We start from the raw sequence: 14,530 nt of genomic DNA on the forward strand, positions 1-14,530 counted from the left end.
ACTTTTGTGCAGCTGCTTTACACCTGCTTTACTTTTCCCAGTGATTTTCATTACATCCATTAAAGAACTCAGATTTGAAGACTGGAGTCAGGAGAGACACCAGCCACAGAGCAGATAGCGGTGATTCCAGATTCCGCACAGAGAAGCTCCTTATGGCAGCTGAGGCCACCTGCTGTATGTTAGACCAGGCATGAGAAGTAAGTTGGAAGTTTAGTGGGAGGGCACCTCAAAAAGTTTGCAGTCATAAGACCCTTTTGTCAGGGACTTGTACAAAGATCTTGCTCTTCTGTATAAATCTTAGCATTTCATATAGATCCTTGCTGAATGTCATCCTCAAGGCGTTTTATCTACTGTTGGATTCTTCTTCTTCTTCATATTATTATTATTATTATTATTATTATGATTATTATTATTATTATCTACATTTAAAAGGTTTTTCCCATTAATGCGCCATGAATGTATAACTTTTTAACGTATAACTGTATAAATTTAGTTGCACATTACACGTTTTTTGATATAACTTGATTTAAGTTTTAAATATCAAAGAGAGCTGAGAAAGCTGCAGGGTTCTCTTTGGACTGCACATTTTGTGGTATGTACACCTTTTATCTTATTATAAGTGAAGGAGATGTTGAAATTGCTCATTATAATGCCTGTTGTTTGTCTGGTGACTGGATACCTCGTGTTGTAATTACCGAGAACAAAGGTATCTTAGACTTAGTGCGGTGAGGAAATCGCTGGAGATAGAGGTACCATCACAAACTTTAATATTTCACTGCAGTTGTTGCCTTATAGACTGAAGAAAAGAGACACAAGTTTAATTGCATTCAGTGTGTATTTGTCACTTCATCTTTTTGAAATGTTATTGTGGCTGTCCGGGTTTATATTCAGCTTGGATGTTCTGACCAATGGATTGGATCTTATTCCCAGAACTTCGCTTTGCAGTGCTGCACCCAGGCGGAGTGACCTCATTACACGTACCCCCCCCCGTGAGAGGCTGAATCTCAGATCACGCTTAGGCTGCCTTATCTACTGCCCTCACCCCCTCCCTCGGTGATCCCAAAATACCCCGCGAACAATTTCCACCCTAAGAAGCACCTATCCCTGTACATAGAGTGGTGTGATGTCACACACAAAAGCAATCTGTCTAGAATCAGTTGTAGAACTCTCAGAAACTGTTCTTCCCAAGACCAGACTTACATAAATTCGTTCTGCATCACATGATGTAAATTTGATGGACATTAAAGAAGTATTCTATTCTATTCTATTCTATTACTAACCTTTTTAATTCTGACTTTGTTTTCATCTTAACCCATGTGAAGAACAACCGCTAAGTGTGCCACTTATAATTTTCGGAGACGACGATTTCCGTCCACATCGATGCAACTACAGGAGGCAGGACCAACCAATCAGAAGTCATGGTCCCGCCTCCTCTAGTTGCTTGGACCCGGCTCCTCTGCAATCTGATTGGTTATCTCTCTGAACCAACCATTTTTCGTCCTGCCCTCAGAACATTTTTGTGTAAATAAAACCAGCAGGAAGAAATACCGTTTTAATAAACTCATTTCCCATGCGATCTTGCTTCCATTATTAAAAACACATGGAATGTGGAGAGGTGCACTTGTGGCAGGTGGGGGTAGGGGTGGGGGTATTATAGTAAATTGAGTTTCTGCGTGCAGGGACACAGTATGTCGGGACCCATCACGGCGTCGTATCTTAACGTCACGGCGACCGTGATGCCTGGGGAGGGACGGCAGCGGAATTACAGACGCCTAATGGATCCAGAAATGGAATTTACAGGGTCTCCGGATTTAATGGCACAGGCCCGTTTGTTTCTTGGCAGCCGATTCATCATGGACACAGCTGGGCCCAGAACTCCACAAATTCAGGGGTTTCATCCAAAAGCAGACGTTTGTTTTCTTCCGGATTTATTTATACACGTGACATTAAATGAAGGCCTTCAGTTTGGGTTGATTTATCCCTTTAAGAATCAAAGAACTGCTTTACATTCCTGAATAATTTTCTGATGGCAGCTTTCTTGGCACCGCGGAGCACAAGGAGAGAGTGTCTGTCGCTGCTGGATTTAAACTAGCACGCGGCACACAATATGACCTTGTCGTTTTCATCCTTTGATGAATGAATGCATTGAGCCGACTGAGGCCAGCTCTGCACTGCGCTCGTAACAAGCTGAATATTTTCCCATTTAGGCAAGGGATGAAAGACAAAATGAGGGATTTTCAGGTATATTTTCAGGAAGCATTAAGAAAAAGTACCCAATACCCAAGCCTTGTTCCCTCTGCTGCCTAAATTGGGGTCTGACGAAGGTATGCTGTTGGAAGATGGATGGATGGATTAAGATGAATTGATCATCCTGTAATCAGGGCTGTGTCACAATCCTTTGAATTTTCATACCTACGTTTTTCCCCATTGTGGATTTACTAGATGAGTTTTCATCATTCACAAATGCACCGTATCGGAGCAGCAGATGGATACAGTATTTCCACAGATGATTCTTGAGATCCTTGAGGTCGTGGGAGGAGCATAGTGATATACATAAACAAAGTCCACATAAACAAAGTCCATTCTAGCCTTCGGCTCCCTCATATAGAGATCCTGTTTACAACATCGGGACATAGTGCATCTTGGAGATCCGATAAGATTAAAGGGAATTCAATGAAAAAGAGGTTGTTGCCAATTTCCAGAACATCGCGATGTCCTGGACAGGGATAATTGGGTAGAAGCTGACTGAAGCAGGGCCGTTCATTAGCTGCTATCACCAGATACTGACGTTTTAGCTCTTCTTTGCTCCTGTCATATAAAGCTGCGTCTAACTACCATCGGTGAGGATTTTTCCTCCTGTCAGTAACAGAAACAGTCAAGCCTGAAAACTGGCACTGGCCTGATTTACGAAGGGCACCCATTGGAATCAGCAAATATATGAACAACATGCATGCATAGGCACACACAGAGATAGGCCTGCAAGGGTGTGTGTCTGTGTATATGTGGACATACACACACACACACAAATTATGGGGGGTGGAGGGGTTGTGACCCTCTAATAATCAAAACCAGCCAATACAACCCCTCGGACTCCCTTAAATGGGTGAAGACCTTAACCCCCCCAAAGCTTAGTCCAAAGTTATGTCCTTGTGTGTGTGTGTGTGTGTGTGTGTGTCTATACACAGCTGGTACCAACTGCCACTACAGGATAACTTTATGTCGCATCCCTCCCAGAGTGATGGCTTGACCCCTCCCTGTGACCTTTGCCGGCGGTCATAGGAAAGGGCCTGTTGTTATCATTCATCTCTGTCCTCCCGCATAGGAAGTCACAGCCAAAGAGCCCGACTGGCCAGAGAGATTCGATTCCCGTAGACCCCACTGATGGCAGCCCCACCCCACCCCAAACTCTCAGGAGCCCTGCACCACATATTTTATTCATAGGAGGGGAATAAAGATAAGTCTCACCCCTGAATAAAACATTGAAATAATTAATTCCTTTCTACTCTGCCATTAACATAAATGGAAATTTACATTCGTATCGGATTTTAATTAAAAACCTCTGTGATTTCAAGGGCATGACCAATTCCAGTGGATCTTACATAATGCCAGATACTGAAAAGATATATTTACAAAATTAGTAAAGACAGCTAAAATTTATGCTGTATTAGCATTATCTTTATACACTCCTATAAAAGCAAAAAAAGTATCTCAATAATATATAATAAGTATATTTTATCCCACGCTTTAACAAAATTATGGCATTTATTTTCTGTTCTAACACCTTTTGTTATATGAGAACAATTTGTAGCTTACAGGAATAAATGGGGAAAAGCTTGCTTTTCACGTACCTCTTGCCGACATAATTGCCCAGCCAAGCTAAATGCATCTAAACCAGCATCTGGCAGCACAAGACACACAAAAACGCCAAGAGAGGCAGCACCACCAAGAACACAGGGCACAGATACTGCGACACATTTGGTGCAGATCATCTCGGACACAAATACTGCGACACATTTGGTGCAAATCATCTCGGACTTTTCATAGTCTGGAAACATCTCCATGCCCTGATCTACCATAAACAGCAGTGCAGAGCAAAAATAAACAGCCCTTGTCTGCTTTGACAATTGGAAGTGTATAAAAGATAAACTGCTGTTTTTATCCATGATTTTTTAAACAAATTCTTTTTTGGAGTAAGAGTAAAGAAGAATGCACATAATAGTACAAACATTTATGTGGAGAAATCGTTTGATATACAGTACTTACCCCAGTTGGAAGAGTTCACACTTCGACTGAATGGCCGGGTGTTGATCTGTCTTCTTTCCCGCAAACAGCAAACCCTGAGTCCTGGAAATTTTTGCACCTCTGGGATGAGCAGGTTCTTGTGAACTGCTAAGATACAGATAAATGTCAGTCATGAACAGAGATAGGTATTTCAGGTCTAGAGAGTAAAAGTCCAGACTGGGATTTTGTTTCAACCAACCAGTTGAGTACTTTGAGTACTCAAAGACTGGATTGGGAAACACTGTCATAGAGCACATCCTCTCAGGTCATTTATTAGGTCACACAAATAAAACTAAATGCTCTTTGAGACGAACACCTGTCAACGTTGTGATTTGTATGTGGTGGAAAAAATGCTTTCAGCCATGTCTGGCGGTCATATGGTTCCAGATCATTACATTTTTGATCTATTCATCGATTCAACTCCCTCTGCTTCTCTATTTTACTCAAGCTGGGATGTTATTGATAACCTTCCCCGCTTCATACCCATCAAAATGCTCCCAAACTGTCAGGCACGGCCGTTATAGGCTGTTTCTGTCCAGAAGAATTAAGGACGGTCGTACTTTTTCCCTCTGATGGGCGACTCAGCTGGAAATTGTCTGCAAGGCCCAGCCATGGAGCTGCAACGGACATATTACAGCGAGGCATGCTGTCGTAATGTAGGACACTCAAGGGGTGATTAATCAGTCAACTGTACTTGACAAATCAGTCTTTCACTGTCCCAGAAAGAAAAGAGCCATGACTGATGGGCAAATTAAGCAAAGAACAAAAAACAACAGTGGTAAACAGCAGATGCAATAAGAGCGGGACAAAACCAGGCATTGTTCCTTGGTTAGATTCTCAGTAGGGCGCATGTGGGAGAAAAATGGTTTTTGTGGAGGTACCAGAGAAAATGTGTGATGCACCTCACCCGTGCGGAGATCCGGGTCTGTGGCGAGTACGGAGATCGCACTCAGCGCTGCCCAGCAGATTCCATGGCTCCCTGTGCCACCACGAGAAGAACCCGCCAGTTTGCATGGATGAACATCTGAAGACTGCGTCTCCATGTCCGTCATACGTTCAGCAATGCCAGGACCATAAGGATTTCTGTTCATGGGGAATGGTAATATCAGGAAATCAGAAGGCTGAGGAGGTTCTCTCTGGTTTCCTGCCAGGGGAGTGGGAACAGGTGGGGGGGTGGGAGTCTCAGTTCTGACTCTCAGATGAATCCAGCCCACAATTCACCTTCAATCACCCCGACTGCAACATCTCTGCTTTTCTTATCCGGGTAAACAAAGTAACCACTGAGAGAACCACACAATCAAAGCCCCAATGTGCACATTTTATTTGTTTTTATACTTTATTTTTAAGGACATAAAACATACACAAATATAACAGAACAAGCAGTTGGTCACTATATATACATTAAAAAATCCATCATTTATACAATGACAGGTGATGGAGTCATAAACACAATTCATTTTCCCCGGTACTTTAAATATTTATCAAACCTTAAATTTAAAGCGAAAGTGATTATCTTTCCATTGTGCAAATTTGACCACAACATCCTTCCCTAAGGCTCATGGGAGTTTTACTTACACAAAAATGTTCTGAGGGCAGAATGAAAAATGATTGGTTCAGAGAGATAACCAATCAGATTTCTTGGTCCCACCTTCTCTAGTTGCTTGAATCCACCTCCTTTACAATCTGATTGGTTATCTCTCTGAACCAATCATTTTTTGTTCTTGTGTAAGTTAAACTCCTACGAGCTTCTGAGACCCTCCAAAGTAAAAAACAACCTGTCCTATACCACTAGATACTTTCCCATATGTGCTATAAAACAGCTTCTGCTAGATTTATATTTAATGTTAAGTTTTTACACCATAATAGATGCACAAAGGGAAATACTGCATCTGTGAAGTATTGTTATGGTTCTACAATATTGAGTGTCCCCTCTTACAGTGTAAGTACATAAAAATGAACCACATTTTTTATTTATAATCCTGGAAACAAATTCTTTTTGGCGTAAGAGTAAAAATAAAGTGCATAATAGAACAAACATTTATATGGAGAAATTGTTTCATAAACTTTCCCCCAGCGGGAACCGTGAAGCGCCTCACACTTTAACTGAATGTTGATCTGTGTGGTTAGCCGCAAACATCAATTCCTTGCACTCCGCGTACATGCTGGGTGAGCAGGCTGTTGTGAACTGTGAAGACGCAGATGAATGTCCATCATTAAAGGGATCGGCAATAAAACAGAACGGCAAAGAAGCTGTGGTGCATTATAAGACAGAAATCGCTAATTCCAGCTAGCCGGTCAGTGCCGACTCTAGATTTTTAGGGGTCTTAGGCAAAGCTTTACTTGGGAGGCCCCCCCACCGAGGAAACTGATGATCATTTCACTTCCTCTTCAGGGACAATTGCTACATTTCTTCATTTATATTTTTATCAAATGTGTAAAAATTAGGGAAAGGTAAACAATGTGAAAGTGAAGCTACTGTATACTAGTTTGCTAAACATCAGTGGAATTTCGTGGAATCTAAGTTATGAACATTACTATATTTCTTCAAACAATTGACCAAGTTCAACAGTCATCCTCCCCTAACACTCTACATGCCACTGGTCTGGTCCATGCAGTTTTGGACCTGAGTCCCTTGAGCTCCAGTGTCCAGCTGTCTGAACTTAACCCAATGACTTTTAGCGTAAATACTAAAGAAACTATCGAAAACAAACTTGGCAGGTGACACAGTTCTTTGGAAAGGCAAAACACAGATGAATGAATGGAGGAAAGCTAAACAAGGACGCCGACAACCTGGGGACTTCAATTAATTCTCCTCCCGTCCTCACCCGCCGGCTGCGTGAACGTTAAGGATAACGGGATCGGTGCCAGCACGGGTTGCCGGATGCGCTTGACTGCTTCCTTTCTGCCCATTTGGAACGACATCCATCAGGCGCGGGTCACGGACAAACGCCCGCGTCGGCCCAACTGCGAGATCCTGTACATTTGCCAATCATTTGAACAGACGGGCACATGCCGCATCCCGTTATATAATAGCAAACACACCCCCCTCTTCAGTAAACACTACTGCTGTTACGAGTGCTTGAACCGTCTCATTACTTTCCTTTTTCATGTTTTTATTCAACATTATACATTTTTTTTCCCTCCCTTCGCCATCTGGGACCCTTGGAACCAAACGATTAGCATTGGCTGTGCTCTGCAAAGCAGCAAAGCGTGTGAGTGCATTTCGAAAGGGGTGAGGCTGGGGATGTTGATACGGCCTCCGTGGTGGTCTGAACATCGTCCTGGGGCGATCGTTGGGTGACGGTGTCTCCAGGCCAGCAACACGGGGTGAACAAACGCTGGCGTGCGTGGAAGCCAGCTGCGGCTTTGGGCAGCCGTCGGCGTGCCTGGCTGGCTGTTTAAAAAGCTACTGCTACAAAATCAAATCGCTGCTCCATCTGCCTCCTGATCCAAGGCCAATCAGGGATCAAGCTCCGATTAATAGGTGGCATAAACCGTCAGCGATGAGGCAGCGTGCCTCGGTCAAAGCCATTTATCTAGGCGGACGTAAACCCTACAGAGCGTATACGCCCCAGAGAGAAACTGACCTGCTGTATTATCACATGGGCGTCTAAAAGGACAGTTACAGTGATGGACTGCTCAACAGGCCTGTCTGTTTTTTCACCTGAAGCACACTTTTATCAGCTATTATGCCTGTTCCCTGTTGCTTGCCGAACCATGTAATTTATGGTCCTAGACCGCTAGGGTCACTGTCCCCCTTTCTGACACAGAGGGAAACATTTTATTTCAGGCAGGTCAGATGCAACACAGGTGGGTGCTTTGAGGTAAACAAAGGCAACAAAATCACACATCTGACTTGTATTCATAAACGATTGGCCACAACGAGATAAAAAGGGACACAGAGATGACCGGTTATGTCTGATTTTGAGGAGAGATATGAAAGGAAATACCGTCTTGCTATTGGGTGAGCATGAACCCGACTGTTTTTCATCTCATTTATGTTTTTTTTATTTTTTACCAAGACATATGACCCAATGACCCCAAAGAATGCATGATAATTTGGATTTCCACTGAACTGACCATGCTTATTAATATATTTGGAGCCCTGCATCCTGTGTGATAGCGTTCTCATAGTTTGTAGTTGTTATGCAATATCGATTTTCCCCCATTTCTGCTGTCTCTGGTTACAATAAAATGAACCAAACCCACTATATCATTAGTGAACAGGAAATCAAACAACACAAATCTAATTCAAGAAAACATTGGTAACAGACTCTTAACCAACCATTTTGGGGGGGGGTCCCCTTAGTCTGACCCCTTGAGCGTCTCCAGTAGAGTCTTCATAGCCAAGGGCGTTTGTTACGGTCTTTAGGAGTCGTGGCTCAGAGGAGCCCGTGTGACCCCCATTCATGCTCCAACCTGACGTTCTCCACTCAGTAACACACCTGCTGAGCTTTATGAACTCTCTAATAACTGGTGGATTCTCACACAACAGGCGACTATACTAACATCTAGAGACACATGTCTGGAACTGTACTATTGAATGGACCCCTACCCCATCTTCAGGCTTAGTGGGTAACAAATCCCATCCCTTCCTCCAAGATTTGGTGTCACCACTAATGGGATTATTATAGGATTTTTAAAAACAAATATGGAAGAGACGACTTTACAAATGTTCTTGAAATCCATTGCTGGCTTTGTTTCGAAATGAATTGCACCCTACACGTTTTCGTAATAACGCCGGATCAGTGCTCAGAGTTGTGTAATTCTATTCAGTCACACTGTTTTCTAATTGCTCAGGAAACGCAACCATCTTGTTCTGTAAGTATGTCCTGTATGTCTGTAAGTATTTTGGCTGCAGATTTATGCCTTTGCTATAGCCATAATGCTTACAGATACTTTTTCTGCTGCGTTTGCACTGAACAGACCCAATCCAGGGAGTACAGGGGGCAGTGAGCTACTCAGTGGGTTAGGATTCAGTGCCCATGGTTGGTCGCCAGTTAAAATCTCGTGGTTGGTGAGTGATGTCACTGCTGGGCCCTTGATCTAATCCTCTACCCCCTAAATGCTCCAGGGACTGTCTGACGTTTCTTTCTCAAATGAACATTGCTTTGGATAAAACCTTCTACTAAACAAAATTTAAACTTACCCCAGCCGTGTGCACAATGCTGCCAGAGTTAAGCTCCTGGCTCCGCGTGACAGTCTCACCATGGTAAGCGGATAGACAATGGAATGGATAGATGGATGAATTTGCCTTGAAAGTTCTCACTTGGTGTAATATTTCATCAGGCATGATGCTGGCCGAATTCAAGCCGACTAACAAGTGAATTAGCCAGCACTCTCAGCTTCGTGATGAATATTATTGCATCACTAACAAGAAACTTGTTAAGCATATGAAGTATACCCAACAGGATAATGACCTTAAAATCGCCTTCCAAAAGATTAGAACACAAATGGCCCTCTGGTAAATTAGAGGTATTGCATTTTGCCTGGAAAGGCAGCCAAGTTGAATTAAAAAAAACTAACTCTCTATGGTCAGCATACTTTTCCAATCTAATTGACAGTAATAAGGACAACCCTAGTTTTCTATTTTCCCTGAATTTTCCTCGATTTACTGAGCTAACTGGGAGTCCCACAGCAAATAATTACCAAACAGATGTATTACTGTAGGTGAAAGTGATGACTTCAGGAAAAGTCCAGAACAGGGATAAAATTCCAAGATAACGTCTGATATCGAATAAAATGATGTGATGTTTCTTCTAATATTACTGCCCGTGCACAAGAATCCACATCTAGAGCCATTTGCACTGTTTACACCAAATGAGTGGACACAAGTTCATCCACGCAGTTTCTTAATGTGAATACACGACGAAGCTAATGATGGAGACTCTCACTCCTGTTGACAAACCCCTACCAGACGTTATAAATAGACATTTTTCTCTGGATATTTTCCCAATTAACTTAACATGGGTGTAATTAAGACTCATCTTAAGAATCCTAGCCTGTTCCTGAGCTAATACACTCCATGCGTTGGCTCAGTGGTCTCTGCCAAGTCTCAGCACTCTGCTTCCAACAACGTCATCACTGGCTTAAATCCCGGCTATTGTCTTCCATCATTGCGATATTCCCCCCCCCCCCCCCCCCGCCAGTTGTAGATAGCTGAATTTTTTATGTATTCTTTCTACAGATACCACTTCTTAGTAGAGTTCTACTCAATTATGTTTTTCAAAATTTCCAGAGAACCATTTTCATTCTAACCCCCCCCCCCCCCCCCGCAATATTGCTGCTATGGCCGTTCTTGATTTTCCTCAGAAGTACATACAATCACACTGAATCACTTTGTGTTACATTGGCATGTAAAAATGTACTCTGCTAAATAAAATATTGATGATTGAATTGGTTGACAAAATGTCATGACCTAGACATATACAATTTATACATACGTATATTTATTACATATACTGATGTATATGTACTATACATCATCGATATTCAAGACGCCCACCCATCCATCTACAAACTACTTCTCTGGGTCAGGGTCACAAAGAATACTCAACACAGTTAATTAGAAAACAAAGAAAAAAGGTTTGCAGGCAACAATTTAGGACTATCCACAGAAACTCAAGGAATCCCATTAAAAACACTCCACATTTTTCAAAGGACATGCTGAACACAGGTAAATTAATTACACTTGTGTTCTCCCCCGTACTCTCAAATGATTAGTTCCTTTCAAAAGACAACTTGAGAAGCAATTCACTGAATATGTAGATAAAGCATTTCCTCCGAAAGGGAATACAATTATTAAAATTTATTGCCACAATTTGAGTTTGCTAGTGTAACAGATTTCATTGGATTACTATAATTACCTTATATCTGCATCTTTCAATTAATTATCTGAACTTGCAGTATACGCTCTGTGGTGTTTAATTGCTATGTGCATACGGCAGGTAAGACAAATTTCAATGGGAAAACTAAATGTGAATTAAAAGGCCATGTCCAGGAATTCCATACGTTGAAATATACAGGTATACCTGGACACCTATCTGCAGAACTGTATATAGTATACATACTGTATACATACTGACCTGTATGCATAGAGGGACAGACATGATTGTAGAGTACATAGACATACTGGCCTGTATGTACTGTACATAGACATAGGGACCTATATACAGAGGCCAAACCTGCATACAGACAGATATACTTATTTGTACTGCACAAAGAAATTAGATGCTCTGTTCATAAATGTGCTTGCTAGGTGCAAAAATGCAAGTTATCATTTTCACTGCAGTGCACATTACTGCAAGTCAGATTTAAAACTATTAAAAAGTCTTTTAGGACATATACAGTGCAGTGACATGTCACGCACCAAACAATGATTATGATTTCATTGTAGTAAGTGCACAGTGCACAGTGAAGACCTTTCCAGGTGATGAAACATGACAGGAATTAATGCAATATGTATTCATTGTGCCTTTCAGCATTTTATTGACTTTTTTCCATCTATGAGTAATAATTTACCCCAAGGCTGCATTTTGCAGGGAATTATTAGCCTGTAGGTCTGAATTTGAGAACCTAGTCTTGAAACACCTTCTCTCGCAGTTCTTGTTGTCGCATAACTGGTGCTTGAAATCAGTTGTTTTTTTTGTTGTTTTGTTGACTGTATTTCAGAAGACTGTGTCAGGGGAAGAGGTGTGGGGGGGGGGGTAATGCCACATCATGCACTCGTCCTGCTCCTCATTCTCACATCCCATATTGGTTCTGTCCTAGATTGCCCTTGATTGCTCCCTCCCAAGTGCTATTATCAATGCAAACATTCTGATCCAAAAATCACTGGAGTTGAGGGGATTTCCAGCAGTATACAGTAAGTGCTCAACATCACGCAGATAATAAACGGACAAAAAAATTCTGCAAGTTATGTCTGATCAGAGGAGCCTTGAACAGAAACAGTATTTTGTCAGAAGGCTGTAATTCAAACTGGTTTTCAAAGAGAGAATGGAAAGTCGGTCCCACTGGATCACGCCGAAGCCCAGTAAGGGGGTGAGAGTGCGTGTTCAGGCATTGGCACAGAGCACTCAGCACCTTTAAAGCCTCATCTGTTAGGGCCTTCTTGGGGTTCGTGTGAAAATCGACATTGGTTTTCCCGAACATGGGCACACTGGTTGGGCGGGATGAATGAAAATGAGCTCGCCAGGGGTCCAGAGCCCAGACTGACTAGGAGTACTGTTAGTCATGTCTCACGCTGACGTGCTACGCTTCAAGCGCTCTCTGAGACCGCTCATTAAAAAACATGACTGTTTCAGTTCTCTTTGCCCCCAACCTCCCAACCAAGCTTGGTATCCTGCTGTGGATCCTAACACTGGTGATTCAACCCAGCGATGCACCTCAGATCTCATCAACCACATGGCTGATTGCTTCTGATCTGGGCAGGGTTCCCACCATGAAGGTGCTGACAAGAGCTTCCCGATGTACAAATTGTCGGCAGACGGAAGACCTTGGCGATCCATAGGTGTTTTCACATTTTGTCTGCTGAACGTTTCTTCCCCACGAAGCTTGATTGGAAGACTTACGGAAGCTCTGAGAAACACAGATGTACTCAGGGATGGAGTGAGCGTTAAATCGGAGACTCTCCTGGGGGGACCTGATCATTGCTGATGGCTTCTAGGACTGGTTGCTACTGCTTTTCAACCTCAAGTTCAGAGTAATTCTTCTTCAGAGCTCCTTTGATTCCATGCTCTTGATTACCTGCCTTCACGATAGCCAGTGGGACTTCCTGTGTCTCTACAGGCCTCAAGGTCAGGAGGATTTATACAATCTGGGGACTCTGTCTACTCAGTGGAAATGGAATAGAATTGTAGCTGGGTAAAAATCACCCACAGAAGAGGGAACTGTACCCCACATGTTGCCCACAAAGATATATCTCATGACCACAATTCCAAGAGAGGGTTTAACTTTTTGTACTTCTGAAGCAATGAATGTCTGAACATATAATGTTGCCACAGAGACAAACAATGTAATTTTTTTTTTTTCTTAGCAGTGAAGTGTTGTTTCATGCCTGCTCTTTAAATCTGGAATACCCCACCATTCCGACTTACTGAAGAAATGTCTTTGGGGACATAGCTCTCATTACAGATCCAGACAAAGGAAAGATTGAGGTCTTTTTCTTTCTGGTTAATGGAACCAAACATCTTTTTGATTAGTGGGAATGTAACACTGCCTTTTCTTTGGGGGAAATCAAATGAGACTTCAAATGAAATGATATGCAATGAACATAAAAAAGAATATGGGGAAAAAAAAAACCAAGACGTGATTTTCACATATGTCTTGGAACACAATAAAAAAAATATACATGTGCATGTGCTTGGAATTCCGTTTTTATGCGAAAATGTAAAATGTACCAAGAGGCATATTGAAATTTGAGCTGGTGCGGCAGAAAGTAAATGAATAAAATAACCCACAAATGAAGGAGGAGTGCAAGTGTGCAAGAGTGCAAGTGGTGAGATGTGGTGAAGATACTCACCCGGCTGTGTATTAGAGGAGTATGCAGGGTTACCGGATGCTCTCTGAGATGTTCCTCATTAACATTTCTGACCCTCGCTGCAGGAGAAATAGAAACACCCAATTATAACTGTGGCAGAGCCCAAAACCAAGTAGTACCAGTTTACCACTGTATTGCCATTCCAGACGTGAATATAAAATATACAGAAAATATGCATGCTACAAAAAACATGAAGAGAAGCAGTACAGTTAGGTAGGTTTAAGCCAAAAATGTAAACAGGAACTATTTCACATAAAATGTATGTATAATCATCTGAGGAATTTGACGATTAATACGACGAGCATTTTTAATCTGACCCTGGTTTCTCAGCTGCCTCCATCATTATGGAGATGTCCTGATTGCAAATCCCATCTTTTAAAACATAATTTAAACATTAATGGCCATTAAGAGCAACACCTGGTATTTCGGATATAAACGGATATCAGGAAAGTGAAGCAGCTCTAAGAAGGAGGTAGAAATTAGCACAAATTGAAATGGCTGAACGTGACGCAGAAATGTATTAACTGGAGTGAATCATTTCATTAACCTTCAGAATGCCGCTCCTTAAATGCAGCTTTTATACACCTCATGCAGGAAGAAAAAGCGAGAGTGTGACACTGGTAATTATGGGGAAAAATGAGGGAGACGAGATTTAAATAAAAAAAAAGGCAATTACAGACAAAACACAGAGCAGATGAAGCCGCAAAATCT

At 42.1% G+C, this 14,530-nt stretch overlaps 1 long non-coding RNA gene across 1 annotated transcript in view; it reads right to left on the reverse strand.

Moving 5' to 3' along the window:
- The window catches only part of LOC111856394 (uncharacterized), a 39,102-nt gene that overhangs the window by 20,905 nt on the left and 3,667 nt on the right, over window positions 1-14,530 (reverse strand). The window contains exons 4-6 of the long non-coding RNA XR_011983213.1: window positions 13,802-13,878; window positions 5,189-5,364; window positions 4,264-4,389 (exon numbers count right to left, since the gene is read on the reverse strand). This is a non-coding gene — a long non-coding RNA (uncharacterized lncRNA). The remainder of the gene's footprint in view (window positions 1-4,263; window positions 4,390-5,188; window positions 5,365-13,801; window positions 13,879-14,530) is intronic.

Source organism: Paramormyrops kingsleyae, chromosome 17 (genome assembly GCF_048594095.1).
Source record: "Paramormyrops kingsleyae isolate MSU_618 chromosome 17, PKINGS_0.4, whole genome shotgun sequence".
In the NCBI taxonomy this organism is placed as follows: domain Eukaryota; kingdom Metazoa; phylum Chordata; class Actinopteri; order Osteoglossiformes; family Mormyridae; genus Paramormyrops; species Paramormyrops kingsleyae.